Source organism: Rattus rattus, chromosome 5, assembly GCF_011064425.1.
Source record: "Rattus rattus isolate New Zealand chromosome 5, Rrattus_CSIRO_v1, whole genome shotgun sequence".
NCBI lineage: Eukaryota > Metazoa > Chordata > Mammalia > Rodentia > Muridae > Rattus > Rattus rattus.
Window position 1 is genome coordinate 86,464,637 of NC_046158.1, and position 18,703 is coordinate 86,483,339.

At 37.4% G+C, this 18,703-nt stretch overlaps 1 pseudogene; it reads left to right on the plus strand.

The window, feature by feature from the left end:
* The first annotated feature begins 15,987 nt into the window (after positions 1-15,987).
* LOC116900527 lies at positions 15,988-17,287 on the plus strand (annotated as a pseudogene).
* The last annotated feature ends 1,416 nt before the right edge of the window (positions 17,288-18,703 follow it).

The window sequence follows — 18,703 nt, forward strand, 5'->3', positions numbered from 1 at the left end:
ACTGTGAATGGCTCCCTGCTAAGGGGTACAAAGATCTGTGACAATGCCTACTCACAAAGGTTCATTTGAGCTAGCAACAACATTTGAAGTGTTTCTCCTCTAAGATTATGCATGTGCAATCAGTCAGGTGTGCATATTTTAACTCGTAATTATAAAAATACACATCACTTAAATGTATTAATTTAGGACCATACATATAAGTTCTTATGTATCCAATTTATCTGAATCTTAAGTATGATAATTAAATACACAGGCAGGGAAAGAACAAATGATCTGGGAAAAGAAAAAGAGCAACTTGTAGAGAAATCTACCTCGTTGAATTCTATTCCTCTGTGAAAGGAAACTAGCCATGAGTACAGGATGTTTCATATTGCTTTAAGCGCTTTCTTTCTATTTTTTAAGGAAAATGAAAAGATCGAGAGACAACAGAGCAATAGAATAGCAGTACTAGGAATTGGCATCTCCAGGAAACAATACCCAGCGACTTTCTTTTTTCTCTACCATTTGAATTTAATTCCATTTTTACAGAATCTCTTCTTTTAATACTTGAATATTTAAAAGTGAGAAAAGAGCAACAAATAATTTCAGGACAAACGTGAGTCATGTTTTGATTGTAATTAGCTGCATTCTATAACATCTTTCTACAGTGGTGCCCTGAAAGGATTAGTTAGAATTTACGCATGTATTAAGCCAGCCATGCAGTAATGTGAGCAAGGCAGCATAAATGAATGCCCACCTGTTGTGATTACAAGTCAGTCTTGCTGAAACCACACATCAAGAAACACAGTAAAACCATCCAATGGAAAAAAGCTAGCATTTTCAGCAAATGGTGCTGGTTCAACTGGAGGTCAACATGTAGAAGAATGCAGATCGATCCATGCTTATCACCCTGTACAAAGCTTAAGTCCAAGTGGATCAAGGACCTCCACATCAAACCAGATACACTCAAACTAATAGAAGAAAAACTAGGGAAGCATTTGGAACACATGGGCACTGGAAAAAATTTCCTGAACAAAACACCCATGGCTTATGCTCTAAGATCAAGAATCGACAAATGGGATCTCATAAAACTGCAAAGCTTCTGTAAGGCAAAGGACACTGTGGTTAGGACAAAACGGCAACCAACAGATTGGGAAAAGATCTTTACCAATCCTACAACAGATAGAGGGCTTATATCCAAAATATACAAAGAACTGAAGAAGTTAGACAGCAGGGAGGCAAATAACCCTATTAAAAAATGGGATTCAGAGCTAAACAGAGAATTCACGGCTGAGGAATGCCGAATGGCTGAGAAACACCTAAAGAAATGTTCAACATCTTTAGTCATAAGGGAAATGCAAATCAAAACAACCCTGAGATTCTACCTTACACCAGTCAGAATGGCTAAGACCAAAAACTCCAGCAACAGCAGATGCTGGCGAGGATGTGGAAAAAGAGGAACACTCCTCCATTGTTGGTGGGATTGCAGACTGCTACAACCATTCTTGAAATCAGTCTGGAGGTTCCTCAGAAAATTGGACATTGAACTGCCTGAGGATCCAGCTATACCTCTCTTGGGCATATACCCAAAAGATGCCCCAACATATAAAAAAGACACGTGCTCCACTATGTTCATCGCAGCCTTATTTATAATAGCCAGAAGCTGGAAAGAACAGATGCCCTTCAACGAGGGAATGGATACAGAAAATGTGGTACATCTACACAATGGAATATTACTCAGCTATCAAAAACAATGACTTTTGTGAAATTAGGCAAATGGTTGGAACTGGAAACTATCATCCTGAGTGAGCTAACCCAATCACAGAAAGACATACATGGTATGTACTCATTGATAAGTGGCTATTAATGCCCAAATGCTTGAATTACCCTAGATGCTAGGACAAATGGAAACTCAAGGCGGATGATCAAAATGTGAATGCAATCGCTCTGAGAGACACAGCCAGAATACAGCAAATACAGGCGTGTATGCCGGCAAGGAAACCACTGAACTGAGAACAGGACCCTGTTGAAGGAATCAGAGAAAAAAGAACTGGAAGAGCTTGAAGGAGCTCGAGACCCCATATGTACAACAATGCCAACCAACCAGAGCTTCCAGGGACTAAGCCACTACCTAAAGACTATACATGGACTGACCCTGGACTCTGACCTCATAGGTAGCAATGAATATCCTAGTAAGAGCACCAGTGGAAGGGGAAGCCCTGGGTCCTGCTAAGACTGAACCCCCCAGTGAACTAGACTGTTGGGAGAGGGCAGCAATGGGGGAGGTTGGGAGGAACACCCATAAGGAAGGGGAGGGGGGGGGATGTTTGCCCAGAGCAGGAAAGGGAATAACATTTCGAAATGTATATAAAATACTCAAGTTAATAATAATAATAATAATAATAATAATAATAATAATAATAATAAAAAGAAACCCAGTAAAATGAATGCAGTCACAGTACTGCTGAAGAACACAGACAGAGCCTACATTTCCATGGCCACTGTTGTGCACATTTTTCAATTCTCTGTAATTATATTCCTCTGGGGAATACATTAAAAATGAAGTCGTTTCTTGCTACTAAACTACTACTTGTAAAAAACTATGTTAGTATGCTAAATATAGATTTTGATGAGTGTCTAAAGGATTTTCACTGCCAAAGAATATTCATCTGAACATTCAGTATATGTATTTTAATTACATTAAGTGAGACTTTGGAACATCTGACATCTGTTTACTAGTAAACATTTAATTAAGTATTTGAACATAACAATGCTAAATGAAATGTTTTAAAGATGCTATTAGACTCTGTAGTTCTATATTGAGTCCTCACAAAGTCAAAGGAGGACAGTAGTCTATTCCTATCCAGGGAGAGGACAAAGCACCACTCTCTATGTTCTGTCTTATTTTATGTTTCCTTGACTGTTCCATGCATTCTTATTCCAACCTTCCCTCAGTAATTCATCAACTCATATTTAAGAAACAGTTTGCATCTTCATATAAAAACTATGGGTCAAAACTTTGTTCATTTAAAGACTATTGTGCATGAGGCATTTAAAAATAATTTGTTTCTTCAGTTAAAGTGTGAGTCTATCACTGCTGTTTTCACTATTACAAAACACAGAATCAACAGGCAAGATGGCCCTATTTAATATCCAATCTGTTCTCTACCTACGATACTTAAAAGTTCTATGGCCTGTATGTTATCTCTCTAAAATGTCAACTGAGTATCTAGCAATACACTGGGCCTACCTTCTCAACAACAAACAGTGCTATTTGTACCTGATTCTAGATGTACTTAAATATTGCTTTCTTCTGATAATTATAAAGTAATCCAATATCCATTGGTGTCTTAGCTTTACCATGTATAGTATTTGTTGTCTATGTGGATTATTCTGTTTAATTTCAAGGATCAAATGCTATGTATTAATTACTCTCTTTTACATATTTATTAAACATAGGTTAGAACATTGGTAACTTATAAAACCAAACTACAAAACATAGAAAGTGAATCTTATTTTATTCATAATAGAACATAATACTTCAGTCACTCTTTGAGCGTCTTCCTTCTTTAATTCTCACATCACCTTTCCCAGGCTGTTATAGTCTATCTGACAAGGGATGCATCTTCCACCCCTGAGATGGAAAAGATTAGCTGTTAATCTGGGAGTTGTAGGAAAGTAGATTGCCCCATGGACACATATTCCAAGATTATGAGCATTTGAACTAAATTAAAAGGGAGAATTGGGTTTGGAGTTTGTGCTTCTTTTACTTGGCTACTTAAACCCCTTCCCCTGCCCTCTGAGATCCCAGTTCTCAAACCACCAGAGATTTGATGTGATATATATTAGCCTCTGCTCCAGGCTTCCAGGCTTTGTAAACTGCCTACCTATTCTTTCTGTGTCCTAGGTTGCAGATGGAATACTAGCCTTCTAACCTCCTTACACATTGCTTGTTAGTTCTGTTTTTCAACAAAACCTAGACTAATGAAGCCTGCTTCCTTATGTTCCTTTTGGAAAGAAGTGTTAGAGATGGCCAGAGTACATTGTAAATAAGAATAAAAGTATACAAGTAACCAATACACTCAATATTACATGTCAGACATCCTTTAGGTAATGCAGATATATAAACCCTGCGAGGGTACATTAAAGGAGAAGAGTCATCAAAGTCACCATGAATTCAGCATCTAGTACACTACTGGGGTAGGAAATCCATAAGATTTCCTTCCTGTGCCTTTCTTTTTTTTTTTCCAACTTCCATTGTTCATGTGAACCTGCTAATGAGGCTGAAACAGGAAGCCGTAATGAGTGATAGTAATGCAGTAGTCCAGCTCACACACAATGGTAGAAGAAAGAAGGACATCTTAGACTGTCACAGCCTTTGAACTTCAGGATTCCTTTCTGCTACAGTCAGTTCATTAGCTTCCACTCCCAGTGTACTAAAATGTCTCTTGAGGATTACACATCAAGACCACAATGGTAAGTTACACATAAAATAGCATTACCTTGTTTCTGGCTAAGATCTACTCTATAAGTTGGGTAGAAAAATGGAAAGTAGATACCTCACAATCTGGCTAAAGGCTGCTTATACTGTGTAAAAATGGAGAAAGGGATAAAACAAATTCACACCTGACTTTTTACAAATTGTGTGTAAAGTATCTTTATACTTTACAAGGAAAGAACTAAGATATTTGAAGGTATTTTTGCAGAATTTGATGAATGTAGATATGATTTACTAAGACCTGAAACCTTGGTGAGAGAAGGAAGAAAGGCTTCAGACTTAGTAGATTTTTCAGGTGCTTGTTGATATTCTCATTGTTGTTAGATGTCTTAATGGCCACTGCACTTACCAATAGCAAGCATGTTTGACACCACTCAGCTATTGTAGTTTAGTGGTCATATCTTTCTTGATGTGGGTGGCATTTTTTCTAAGAAAAAGAATATTTTCATAGAGTTGTAATGTTTCCATTTCATGGCATCATTGCCCCTGATAATAGTATCAATTGAATGAGGTCTTATTTTGTGGACAGATTAATATTGTCACTTCATAGCCTGAAATATCCACCCCCTTCAGGCTCACACTCTATCTTTGTCTCTGACTCTATCTCTGTCTGTGTCTCTCTCTGTGTCTCTGTCTCTGTCTCTCTGTCTCTGTCTCTCTGTGTCTCTGTCTGTCTCTGTCTCTGTCTCTGTCTCTGTCTCTCTCTCTCTTTCTCTCCTGTGTGTGTGTGTTTTGTGTGTTGTGTGATGTTTGCAGTTTGACTTAGAAACACACACACACACTGTAATACCATATGGCTCTCAGAGTACCACCCCAAGCCTGAGTCTTTCACATTACAAGAGTATGTTTAGAGAGAAAGGGTAAAATATCAAGCTTTATATAAAAGTGCAACTGTATCATAGAGTTGAATACTAATGGTAATTTTAACCTTTTTCCAGAGAAGTAGAAGGAATTACTATCTAAAATTTTAAATTCAAGGTAAACACGAGTGATATGTGCCACTCCAGATTACTCTGATGCTCATGAAAACTGCAACAACCCTTTATATCTTTATGCTGTTTGCTTCTGAGTACTTTGTCAGTAAGAATAAATGTATGCAAGCAACCAATGCACTTAATATTAAGTGTCAGTTGTCCTTTAGGTAATGCAGATATATAAAATGGAACAACGAATGAGAAAAATGAGCAAGGACACAGTAGAATCATTTTCATGGCTAGATTTGGTATGATTTTCTTCAAAAAATGTGGCTGTTAGTCTGTCACTGCCGTAGCTACACTATTATGAGGTTCTGAATTATTCAGTGTTATAAATAACGAGAAATGCCTTGAAGTGGACACAATACTCCCTATGAGGTGTAAATAAGGTATTTCATAGAGGCTGTGATCACACTGATATGGATGCCCTAGTAGATGAACTTGGCATACTGTGGTAATTATAATTGCCTGCATAAAGGTTAACTCTCCCTATCTGCTCCTAGCTGCAAATATGACTTGAATCATTTGTATGTCTTTGTTTTAAAAATTTCTTTTTTAAAAAACAAAAGCAAAAACGTGTCCTAGGAAGCTTTTCAGCTCAGCAACTGCATCATAGCACTCCAGTCAGTTTTCTTTGTCATGTACTTGAAACGAAAATGAGGCCTTACAGCGTATAAGAAAAGCAAGAAGAGTGAACTTTCCAAGAAAAGGAAATAAACAAGGATGAGCGACCACCTGAGTCTGGGGCATACATTGGATCAGTGGTTAGATTCGGTTCCTTTGTTTTGCTCAATTGTGGGATGTTCTGTGTCTGCAGTTCTACTGTCATGTAGTAACCAGCACTATCTATGGTGTGAATTATTGATAACACCTTTGAAAGATTATTCTATGAGATGAATAAAATTTGGAAGCAGAGCAAGCATTTAAAAGCTAAACAGAGACTGAGGGGTAGGACATGTTCTTACCCAGTCAGCAGCATGTAAGGACAGCTGCTTCTTTAGGAATAGCATCCATGGCATAGGATTGATTAACTTTACTCCCTTATAAACTTAATTAGCAAACATCCATCTCCAATCAAGTCCCCAAGTCTCTGACATTTTCTCCATGTTGAAATATCTTTATTGTATTGATTGAACTTTTCCCCAGCAGCTATTCCGACAAAGTGAACACTTGGTTATATGATACAGCAACGTAAGGGATGGAAACAATATTTGATGAAGTTTAATGTAAGACTCTCTTTTCCCCCTCTCTCCCTTTCCTTTATCCTTCACTTCAACATGCCTTCCCTCTCTCCATCTTTTTTCTTTCACATATGCAAAACGAAAAAAATCAAAACAACAAAACACTAACAAATAAGCAAACAGCAACAACAAACAAACCTTTAAGCTCCCGTCCACATCTGTGTTTTGCAGTACAAGTATAAGGATATTTCAGATCAATTTAGTTTCAGAAATAACCTGTGATTGTAGATGCAGATTGTACATGTATTTTACATTTCCAGGCATGTTCCTTTGTTCTTTAGTGTTCCTTCAAAATCCACCCAGGATTTGATCTTCAATAATGCCAGATTTATTGCTGTGATAACAAGGAGAAGGGAAATCTGTCTCCTTCCCCTTTGTATGAATATAAAGACCAAGATGTAGATTTTGATGGAGGGTGCAAAATTATTTTAACTCTGAATGACCTCTTGTGGGTCTCAAGCTCTCTGAATGATGTTGCCTTCTCTTAAAGTGATTTCAAAGGATATCCCTGACAACCAACTGACTGCTCAGTCAGCATTGAGAATGGTCTACATAGGTGCCACAATTTAAATAGATCCCCTGGCTTCTTTGGATAATAGCTAATATTTAGATGGGTATAAGCTCATGCCAATGGAATAGTGTTTGGAAGTGGAAAATTACAGACATATAGGTTAAAAAAAGGTCCTCATTTTTATGGAAGGAAATATGTTCTTTTAATATGCTGTGATTATTTTTAGATGTTGAGATGAGAGCATGACTCACCGCCTTCCACTGCTTCCACTCCGTATGCTGGTCCCCACTCATCTTTCCTGACACATCGTGCTGATGAAGGGAATGACAGCCTGTTCCCCACACTGTGGTCATCAGTGTGTGTTGCAGCTGCTTCTGGAAGTATAGGTAGTCTTTTTCTTCAATACGCACTCTCAGACAACACATTAGTATTCTAAGGATCAGTACACATTAGATCTGAAAGGACAAAGCAACCCAAAGGACACTCAATGGGATCACTTTTCCTAGCAGTTCATAAGCTTTCAAAATACCAGGAAAGGACTTTTGGGTCTGACTTTCTTCTTATTTATTTATTTATTTATCATTGTGAAACATTTCTATTATACATATGAATAGTATAATAAAGAATTGCTAATATACAAATAATGAGACCACTAAAATAAACTAAGATGTTGTTCTTGACTTTTAAGAATCAATATTCATGAACTGTGAAGGTACTGAAATAATGAATGTTGAGACAAAAGAAACTGTAGTTGATGTTACATTTGGTCATGTAACTCTAGTAGTTAAATTCTCACACTGGTTCTGCTATGATATGATGGCTTGCAAATATAGTATAGACACATTTTTATCTTAAAGACACAAATAATTTCGTTAATTAAAATTTTGGTAGTACTTGAGACCTAGTAATTTACTTTGAGAAGTACGATATAAAATCAGTGATTGTATGAACCACTTGACATGTATTAATTTTTCCTCACCTTTTTTTTTCGATTTTTTTTTATCTACAATTCATATATTATCCCCTCTCGGTTTCCCCTCCAAAACCCGCCTATCCCATCCCCGCACCCCTTCCTCCAAGGGAGTATTTACCTCACCCAATCCAGTCTGCCTCCCCACCCTGGCATTTCCCTACACTAGGGCAAAGAACCTTAACAGGACCAAGAGCCTTTCCTCCCATTGATGTCTGACAAGGTTTTCTTAATCTTAATTACTATTGTTTCAATTATTAAAAGTTGTTTGATCTGAGAGAAGGATTCTTATGCCTTTTATCATTTTGAGTAAGACAATGAATATTATTCAGAAAACAGTGTTATTTGAAATACTAAATAAAATTACAATTGTGGGGAACAGCACAAAATTTACAAGCCTTTGTTAGAAGAGTGAAGAGTACTGTAATGGTTGCGGCGTGGGAAATATTCCCAAATGTAGCACATTTTCAATTGAGAAACCTGCAGAAGCAAGGTTACTCTGACCTTCTCCAGCCTGTCTTCCCTGAAACACGATCACAAACATTTCATGGACGCCCACAATAAAGGAAAGGAAGAATGTTAACAGACTCCGCAGAAAGTTTCCACAGATTATTATTGTATTCTGTATGTCCTGTCTTAATTCTGCACAACTCAGCATTTTATTTTCAGCATAAAAATTGGATGATGTTCCCTAGACTTACATGCTAAACTTTCCTTCTCTTCCTCTTTTTTCTGCCTTCCTTTTCTTTTGCTTGATTGAACCCATCAATACTGGATGGATGAATTCTTAGCATGAACCACATCCCTAAGAAGTATTCATTTTTCTATAGTTCCCTGGTCTCCTAAGTCTTTTATTTTATATATTTATTCATTCTTTATTTTTTGACACAGAATTTCATGTAGTAAGACTGGCTTCAAATTTTTTAGGTAGCTGTGACTAGCCTTTAAATACCTGATCTTACTGCTTTCATTTCTGAGTTCTTAGATTGCATAAACACATGTAATCTCTGATAACATTTTTATGAAATAAATTTATTATGATTTTTTATTAAGGGGACTTTGAAATTGACATATCCATCATAAACCTATAAGCTTATAAGGATGAGTATTAAATGTCATTCCCTACTTATTCATAGTGATTTTTAAGTCCAGTTTTTCCAAAATTTCCCAACTATAAAATTAAATATATGTATAACAATCATTAAATATGACAAAAAGAGAAATTTTCCATGTTTATATGAATAGCATGTTTCTTATGGGTATGTTCTTAGGAAAACCCACATTTTTAAAATTATCAGTACTCAAATCTGGTAAGTAAATTGTTTTGTAGCACTGACAAAACAGTTCCTTATGCCATTTAATTTTTCTCATATTTAGGAGACAATTAGTTATTTGCAGTCAATTTTATCAAGATATAGTCATGATTCATGTTCTACCCCATCCCCAGCCAAGATGCCCACCCACCTGCTCCCCCGCACACCCTAGTTCTGTCTCATTGCTGGCCCACTGCTCATATTTAAAGAATTATCTTCTGCCAACTTTTCTATTATTCCTCTGCCCACCTTGCTACTTCCAAAAGTAATCTGTCCTTAGTAAATTCTTTAGAGTGATCAACAGTATGATACTTGTAAGCTGCTCTTTACCAAACAAGAGGTAGAGGATAAAGGAATGTTCAAACTCTTTTACCCATATCTTACTTGCCCATATAACACTTCACCTCAGCAATGCCCTTGGTTTTTTTTTATGTGACTGATGGACTGATGATTGTATAAATGTTAGACTAGGAATCTCCTATTAAATCAGACAAAACCAAATAGTTGTCATAGTAGTTTAAACCATATGATATTTTGACAATCAATTAAACCCTTATGCACCTAGTACTCTCCCCTGAGATGCACTATTTGATATGACTTTTAAAGTTAGAACTATATTGGGAATGTTTCAAGAAAACATGAGAAGGAATTCCCAGGGTTATTTATCTAGTAGTCCTGTCTCTTCTCACTCCTTTTTCTCTTTCAGTGAAAAGACTGATGGATGAACCTTAAAGTTAGAAATATGTTGAAAATAAAATTGGAATGCTACCTCTGTCTTAAAAAAAGGTGAAAATGAGTGCTAGTGATTCAGCAGTGAAATTATAGAATATTCATGTCCATGCAGAAAGGGAGATGGAAAACCTAAGCAGCAGAAACGCTTAAGAGAAGTTTCTTTGAGTCCTAAGTTGCTGTGGATGTTTCCTGTAGGAGAGTGAACCACAGCCTTCCACTTCTGGTTCTAGTGCCCAGATGATAACCTATTTGTATGTATAACTTTCAATAGTGAGTCTACCTAACTCTTTGATCAGGACGCTGTTTAGATATCCCACACTCACAGAAATTCTAAACTATATAAATAATTCAGTACTTGTTGATACAGACCTGTCACATAAGCTCCAAATCTAAGGGTACTAAAGCTTAAAACATAATTACTGATTGTTATGCTTTCTAGGGTCCACTTTTCCCCCTTTTGCTAGCTAATTATCTATATCTGGGCAATGTATAAAAAGTCACTCATGTAGACTTGAAATTCAACATATATGGGATGGTACATTGTATTATGAATGTAGGGAGATAGCTTCAGGGTAGAGTTTTGCTCTTTATTGAGAAGCATGCGATACATTTTCTGAATTTAAATTTTTGTAAGGGAGATAAAAATGATCATAGGAGTACCTTAGATTTATAAAATTAGTGAGGCTATGTTCTATGCACTTAAACTCATTATCAAAATTATTTGAAATGTAACATCTTAATTAGATCACTATATACAGTGTAGGTAAATACCAGTGTCAGTTACATTTCTCCCATCCCTTAAATCGAATTTTTACAACATGCAGTAGTATTTTGGGGACACTCTCCAGATTGTACATACAAAAATGACTAAACCAGACACAAGGTAGAAATACAACTAGTATCTAATGCCTTTTTATCTTCTCCTTAATTATCATTGTGAATGTTTGGTTTTTTGTTTGTGAGATTTAATACAAGATTGGAAGGGGAGAATGTCATAGGAATCAGGGCATCATTTTCTTTTCATTTCAAGTCACCAAATGACTGGAGGCCACCAAAAGCGGCTTTAAATAAGCCATCATGAATATGACTTGAATTCTTTACCACTTTGATATAGTGTTTTTCAAATACTACCATGTGTTGTTAGTATGGAATTAACATGTGGTGGACCCATACATTTAATTTTGTTTATATGATAGGGTATAGAAAATCTGAAAAACAGTGTCAATTAAAGGTTTGAAAGCATTGATAGAGTGTTAATTCATTTCTTAGATCCTCAAAGGTTATTCATTTTATGTTATTAATGACAAACTTGTTTGCCTTATTTATAAAAATTGATTAAAATCAGCAAACATAACAATATAAATTTGATGAAAATTAAATATAAATTTAGGGTCATATAGATGGCACTACACTTACGAACACATACACTTTACTTAAAAGAGGACTCCACTTTATTCTTAGTAAGTCCAACTCCAAGTGGTCAGATACTCTCTTAATGACTTCCACAGGTACTACACACATATGCATAGCCTCATACACAGAATTATACACACATACAAACATAACTAGAAATAAATCTCTTAAATATATAAAACATAAATAAATGTTTGTTATTCATAGAATAACATCAACTGAGTTCATCAGAGTTTGGTTGGAGGCTAAATTATATGATCACACTTACATTAAATCAATTTAAAATTTTTATCTTTCAAGTATCTTGTAAATCAAATTGGTAGCCTCTTATTATTGGTTATTAATGCACATATACATAAATCTGCAAAATCTGTTACTTTTATATATATGAGTTTCGAGCTGACCACTTTGTACTAGTTAAACAGTTATGGGACTCATTACTGTCAAAGATTAATTTGCTCTCAATTAGTAGTACTTATTTGCTCTTTGTCTAGGGCAGGGGCCCCATGGTTGTTCTCCTCTTAGCACGTCTACTGGTGTTTCTGTTGTACAGGTTTTGTTTTGAAATTATCATTGATTTTAATTCCCTTATTTTGCTTAAGACAGACACAGAAAAAAGTTTAGAAGCCTTGAACATTTTATATGATATTTTATTTTTAACCTATGAAATATATGTAGTTATAAAAGGAAATAGATAAAAGTAAATTTTTGTTTTGTTTTTTATTATTATTCTTTAATCTATGTTTTACAGTCTAGTCATTATCCTACTCCCAGTCTGCCCTCCGAATTCCTCATCCCATACCTTCTCCCCCATCTCCAAGAGGATGTCTCCACCTCCTACCCCCACCTCACCAGACCTCCCCACTCCACGGACCTTCACTTCTCTCTAGGATTAGTTGCATCTTCCTTCCTGAGGTCAGACCAGGCAGTCCTCTGTTGTATATGTGTTGGGGACCTCGTATCGGCTGGTGTATGCTGCCTGGAGGGTGGCTCAGTGTCTGCGACATCTCGATTTAGATGAGACTGCTGGTATTCCTATGGGGTCGCCCTCCTCCTCAGCTTCTTTCAGATTTTCCCTAATTCAAACACAGGAGTCCACAGATTCTGTCCATTGGTTGGGTGTAAATATATGCATCTGACTCTTTCAGCTACTTGTTCGGCCTCCTGGAGGGCAGCTAAGCTAGGATCCTGACTGAAAGTACAACATAGCATCAGTAATAGTGTCAGGCCTTGGGGCCTCCCCTTGAGATGGACACCAATGTGGGTCTATCACTGGACCTCCTTTCCCTCAGGTTCTTTCTTTTTGTGTTCCTTCAGGTCTTTTAGACACGAACAACACTGGGTCAGAGGTTTTGACTGTGGGATTGCAACCCCATCCCTCCTCTTGATGCCTTGTCTTTTTAATGGAGGTGGATTCTATAAGTTCCCTTTCCCCGATGTAGGGCATTTCATCTTTGAGTCCTGAGAGTTTCTTACCTCACGGTTCTCTGGTATATTCTAAAGGGTACCCCTACCTCTCGACTGCCGAGGTTTCCTATTTCCATTCTTTCTGTTGGCCCTCAGTCCTGTTCCCCCATCCACCCAATACCTGATGATGTTCCCACCTTTCCTCCTCACTGTCCCCATTGCCACCCAGGTCGCTACTTTCCTCTACTCCCTGTGATTGCTTTCCTCTTCCTCCCAAGTGGAATTGAGACATCTCGCTTGGGCTCTTCAGCTTGTTAAACTTCTTGAGTTCTGTGGACTGCATCCTGGGTATTTTGTACATTTTTGGCTAATATCTACATATTGGTGAGTAAGTACATACCATACATGTCCTTTTAGGTCTCAGTTAAATCACTCAGGATGATATTTTCTTTCTCCATTCATTTGCTAGCAAAATGAATGATGTTCTTGTTCTTAATAGCCGAGTAGTATTCCATTGTGTAAAGGAACCACATTTTTCTGTATCCATTCTTCCATTGTGAAAAATCTGGATTGTTTCTAGCTTCTGGATATCACAAATAAGGCAGCTATGCACATAGTGGAACACATGTACCTGTGGCATGGTGGGGCATCTTTTCTGTATATATGCAAGAGTGGTATAGTTGGGTCTTCAGATAGGTCTATTTCCAATTATCTGAGGAACCTCCAGATTGATTTTTAGAGTGGTTGTACCAGTTTGCAATCCCACCAGCAATGGAGGAGTGTTCCTCTTTCTCGACATCCTTGTCAACATGTGCTGTCACCTGAGTTTTGATCTTAGCCATTCTGATTGGTGTAAGGCAGAATCTCAGGGTCCTTTTGATTTGCATTTCCGTGATCGCTAAGGACTTTGAACATTTCTTTAAATGCTTCTCAGACAATTGGCATTTCTCTGTTGTGAATTCTCTATTTAGTTCTATATCCCATATTATTGATTGCATTGTTTGGTTTTTGGCAACATGAGAGCTCTAGAACAAAAAGAAGAAAACATACCCATGAGGAGTACATGGCACGAAATAATCAAACTTAGGGCTGAAATCAACCAAATAGAAACAAAGAGAATGATACCCCAAATCAACAAAACCAAAAGCTGGTTCTTCAAGAAAATCAACCTGATAGATAAACCCCTAACTGAACTAACTAAAGGACCCAGAGACAGCATATAAATTAGCAAAATCAGAAATGAAAAGGAAGACATAACAACAGAAACTGAGGAAATCCAAAGAATCATTAGATCCTATTACAAAAGCTTATACTCAACAAAACTGGAAAATTTAAAATTGATGATTTTCTAGAAAGAAATCAAATACCAAGGTTAAATCAAGAGCAGGTAAGCTAAACAGGACCACGTACCCTAAGGAAACAAAAGGAGTCATTAAAAACCTCCCAACCAAAGAAAAGTCCAGAGCCAGATGGCTTTAGTGCAGAATTTTATCAGATGGTCAAAGAATAGCTGATACCAACACTCCTCAAACTGTTCCATAAAACAGAAAGAAAAGAACACTACCTAATTCATTCTATAAAGCCACAATGACTATGATACCTAAACCACACAAGAAACCAACAAAAAAAACTTCAGACCAATTTCACTTGTGAATATCAATACAAAATACTAAAAAAAATTCTTGCAAACTGAATTCAAGAACACATCAAATCATTATACACCATGATCAAGTAGGCTTCATTCCGGGGATGCAAGGTTGGTTCAATATATGAAAATCCATTAATGTACTCCACTATTTAAATAAACTGAAAGAAAAAAATCACATCGTCAACTCATTAGATGCTGAAAATAAACCATTTGATGAAATAAAACACATTTTCATGTTAAAAGTATTGGAGAGATCAGGAATTCAAGGCACATAGCTAAGCATAGTAAAAGCAATATACAGCAAACCAGTAGTCAACATCAGATTAAATGGAGAGAAACTTGAAGCAATTCCACTAAAATCAGGGACAAAACAAGGATACCCACTCTCCTCATATCTATTTAATGTAGAACTTGAAGTTCTAGCTAGAGCAATAAGACAACAAAAGAAGATCAGGGGAAAGAAATAGCAAAGAAGTCAAGGAATCACTATTTGCAGATGTTAAGATAGTGTATAGGAGCAACACCAAAAAATTTTACCAGAGAGAACTTCTCCAGCTGATAAAGGAAGTCCTTCCTTCCCTTCCCCTTCCCTTCCTTCTTCCCTTCCCTTCCCTTCCTTCCTTTCCCTTTCCTTCCCCCTTCCCTTCCCTTCCCTTCCTTCCTTCCCTTCCTTCTCTCCTCCTTCTCCATCTCCTTCTCTTCCTCCTCCTCCTCCTTTTATTAAGTTGTTTTATTTACACTTCAAACATTGCCCTGCTTTCCCAGTCTCTCCTCCCAGAGTTCTTCACCCCATCCCCCATCCTCTTTGTCTCTAAGAGTATGCACCCCCATCTACCTACCAAGCAATCCCTAAGTCACCCTACTAGCGTTGCCTTTCCCTGTGGAAGAGTTGTGGGAAAGAACGAACGCTGAACTAGATGCCGACCCCACAGAAGAAGAACAGTACCAACTAACCTGGACCACACAGAGCTCCCAGAGACTAACCCAATTACCGAAGGGCATACATGGGCTGGTCTATGGACCCCGGCACACATGTAGCAGGCACATATGTGGAGAGGATGTGCCTAATCTTGTAGAGCATATGTTATCTTAAGTAAAATGAACAAAATATGAACTATGTTATCCAAGTTTAAAATATATTGAAGCTTTAGTAACCAATACAGTATGGGTTGATCATAAAAATAGTCACAGGTCAATGTAACAGCTTAAAAGACCCAAAAGTATGTTTTTCTGTTCAGCCACACTGAGACTTTGTGTGGAGCCCTGCAGTCTGTTCCGATGCCAGGACCAGCGAAGAGACGATGACGCTGAAAGCAGAAGGCAGAGAGGGCTTCATGAGGAAGCTACCGGTCTTGCCCTGGTTCTGCTTCGAAGACAAAGTGCAACATTACTTTTTTTTTCTGACTACAAAATACAAAATGGAGCTCAAAGTATTCGTTTCCTCTCTGTCAGAGAAGGCAGGCCAAGTGACAAGGCATTTGTTGAACTTGAATCAGAAGATGAAGTCAAATTGGCCTCGAAAAAAAGACAGAGAAACTACGTGACACAGATATGTTGAAGTATTCATGTCAAACAGCATGGGAATGGAATGGGTGTTAAAGCATACTGGTGCCAATTGTCCTGACACGGCTGATGATGGCTTTGTATGGCTTAGAGGACTCCCTTTTGGAGGGAGGAAGAAATTATTCAGTTCTTCTCAGAATTGGAAATTGTACCAAATGGGATAACATTGCTGGTGGACTTCCAGAGGAGGAGTACGGGGGAGGCCTTCACGCAGTTTGCTTCACAGGAAATAGCTGAAAAGCTCTAAGGAAACACAAAGAAAGAATAGGGGACAGGTATATTGAAATATTTAAGAGCAGTTGAGCTGAAGTTAGAACTCAATATGTTCCACCACGAAAACTTATGGCCATGCAGTGGCCAGGTCCCTATGGCAGACCTGGGGCTGACGGGGTATAATAGTATTGGCAGAGGAGCTGGCTTTGAGAGGATGAGGCGTGGTACTTAACGTGGCTATGGAGAGAGACTATGATGATTATGATGATTATAGTGACTATAGTGATGGCTATGGATTTGGTTCAGATAGATTTGGAAGAGAACTCAATTATTGTTTTTCAGGAATATCTGACCACAGATAAGGGAATGGTGGTTTCTACTTTCCAGAGTACAATGGGACACTGTTTACACATGTGGGGATTACCATACAGAGCTACTGAGGATGACATTTATAATTTTTTTCACCACTCAACCCTGTGAAAATACATTTTGAAATTGGTCTCGATGGCATAGTAACTGGTGAAGCAGATGTCGAGTTTGCAACCTATGAAGATGCTGTTGCAGCTAGGTCAAAAGATAAAGCAAATATGCAACATAGCTATGTAGAACTCATCTTGAATTCTACAGCAGGAGCAAGCAGCAGTGCTTAAGGAAGCCAAATGCTAGGAGGCATGGGTTTGCCAAACCAGTCCAGTTGTGGTGGCCCAGCCAGCCAGCAGCTGAGTGGTGGTTAGGGAGGAGGCTAGAGTGGCAAAGAGCAGTGTGAGCGGATATGACCAAATTTTACAGGAAAACTCCAGTGATTTTCAATCAAACATTGCATAGGTGGTCAAGGAGCAGTGAACAGCAACTACTACAGTAGGGGAAGCCGTGCATCTATGGGCGTGAGTGGAATGGGAGGGATGTCTGACATGTCTAGTATGAGTGATGGACAGGGAATGTAATTCATTCTGATCACTGACTCTTGGTCAAAAAGAATTTCTTTTCAAAACCCTTCAGTTTAACAGTTTTTCCAATCCAGCCTTGTGGTTTTATGCCTGCTCTCTTAAGTAAGCACTGACATCACTCAAAGAAGGTTCAGTGTTGAACGGAGCAGTCACCCAGGATGATCGGGCAAAGCTGAATAACTCCAACTGTTACTGTAGGGTGTAGGTAAGCAGAAAGTGTATTTAGGTTAAAGCAGTTGAATTATGGTAAATGTTGCTCTTATGTATACATACATACATTGAACACTATTGATGCATGTTGAAAAGACATGTTTTTTTTTTTTTTTGTAAAATGAGAGGAGCTGTGTCTATAATTAGAAGTGAAACATTTGGCATATTTTTCAATTCCAAATTCACTTGATAACCTGTAAGGCATGTGAGTTTAAAGCTCCTTTTCCTTTTTCCAAGTTAACGGAGAAATTTTGAGACACAAGACCATTACTTTTTAGGATTTTTGATCTTGGTGTATGAAATTCTGAGGCCTTGATTTAAGTCATTCACTGTACTGCGATTTACTTTTAGGTGTACTGCACTAAATGAACCTTGTCAAATAAATCTTCTTTTTAAACCAAAAAAAAGAGACAAAACCAACCAAACAAACAAACAAAAACAAAAGTAAACACACACATTACAGCAAAAAATACCTTTAACAAAGACACCCGAAGTTCATATTCATCATGGAGCAACTAGTTATTCCTATTGGAAAAATGAAATTCAACACGTCATAAAAACCTCATTTCAAATCTGTATAATCATGACTGTAAGACCATTGTGATAACATGACTAGAAGAAAAAGTGGAGGTGGTATTTCAGATTAATATACTTTTATATACTTTCAAAAGTATGGTATATAAAATCAAAGCAGAGTGAAGGGGATTGTTAAAACCAAGAAGGCCTTTTTCATAGCAACGGATAAAATAAGGAGTTTGTAAAGATGTGCAAATAATTGTAATAAGTATTTGTAAATTACAATCTAATAATGGCTCATAGCCCAAATACATGAAAAAATAAAACATTGTAGAAATAAAGGCACTTATTTGAAAATGCATAAAGACATGGGTTGCCATTTCTCCATGAAAATATATAATTAGACAATGAGCCTATACAAAATTTCTAATTACACCAATTATCAGAGAAATTGTGCTATTTTTCAACTCAACACAAACTAGATTTACCTGTTAAGAGGGGATCTCAATTCACAAATTGCCTCCGTCAGATTGGCCAGTAGCTATGGCTACAGAGAGTTTTCCAATCA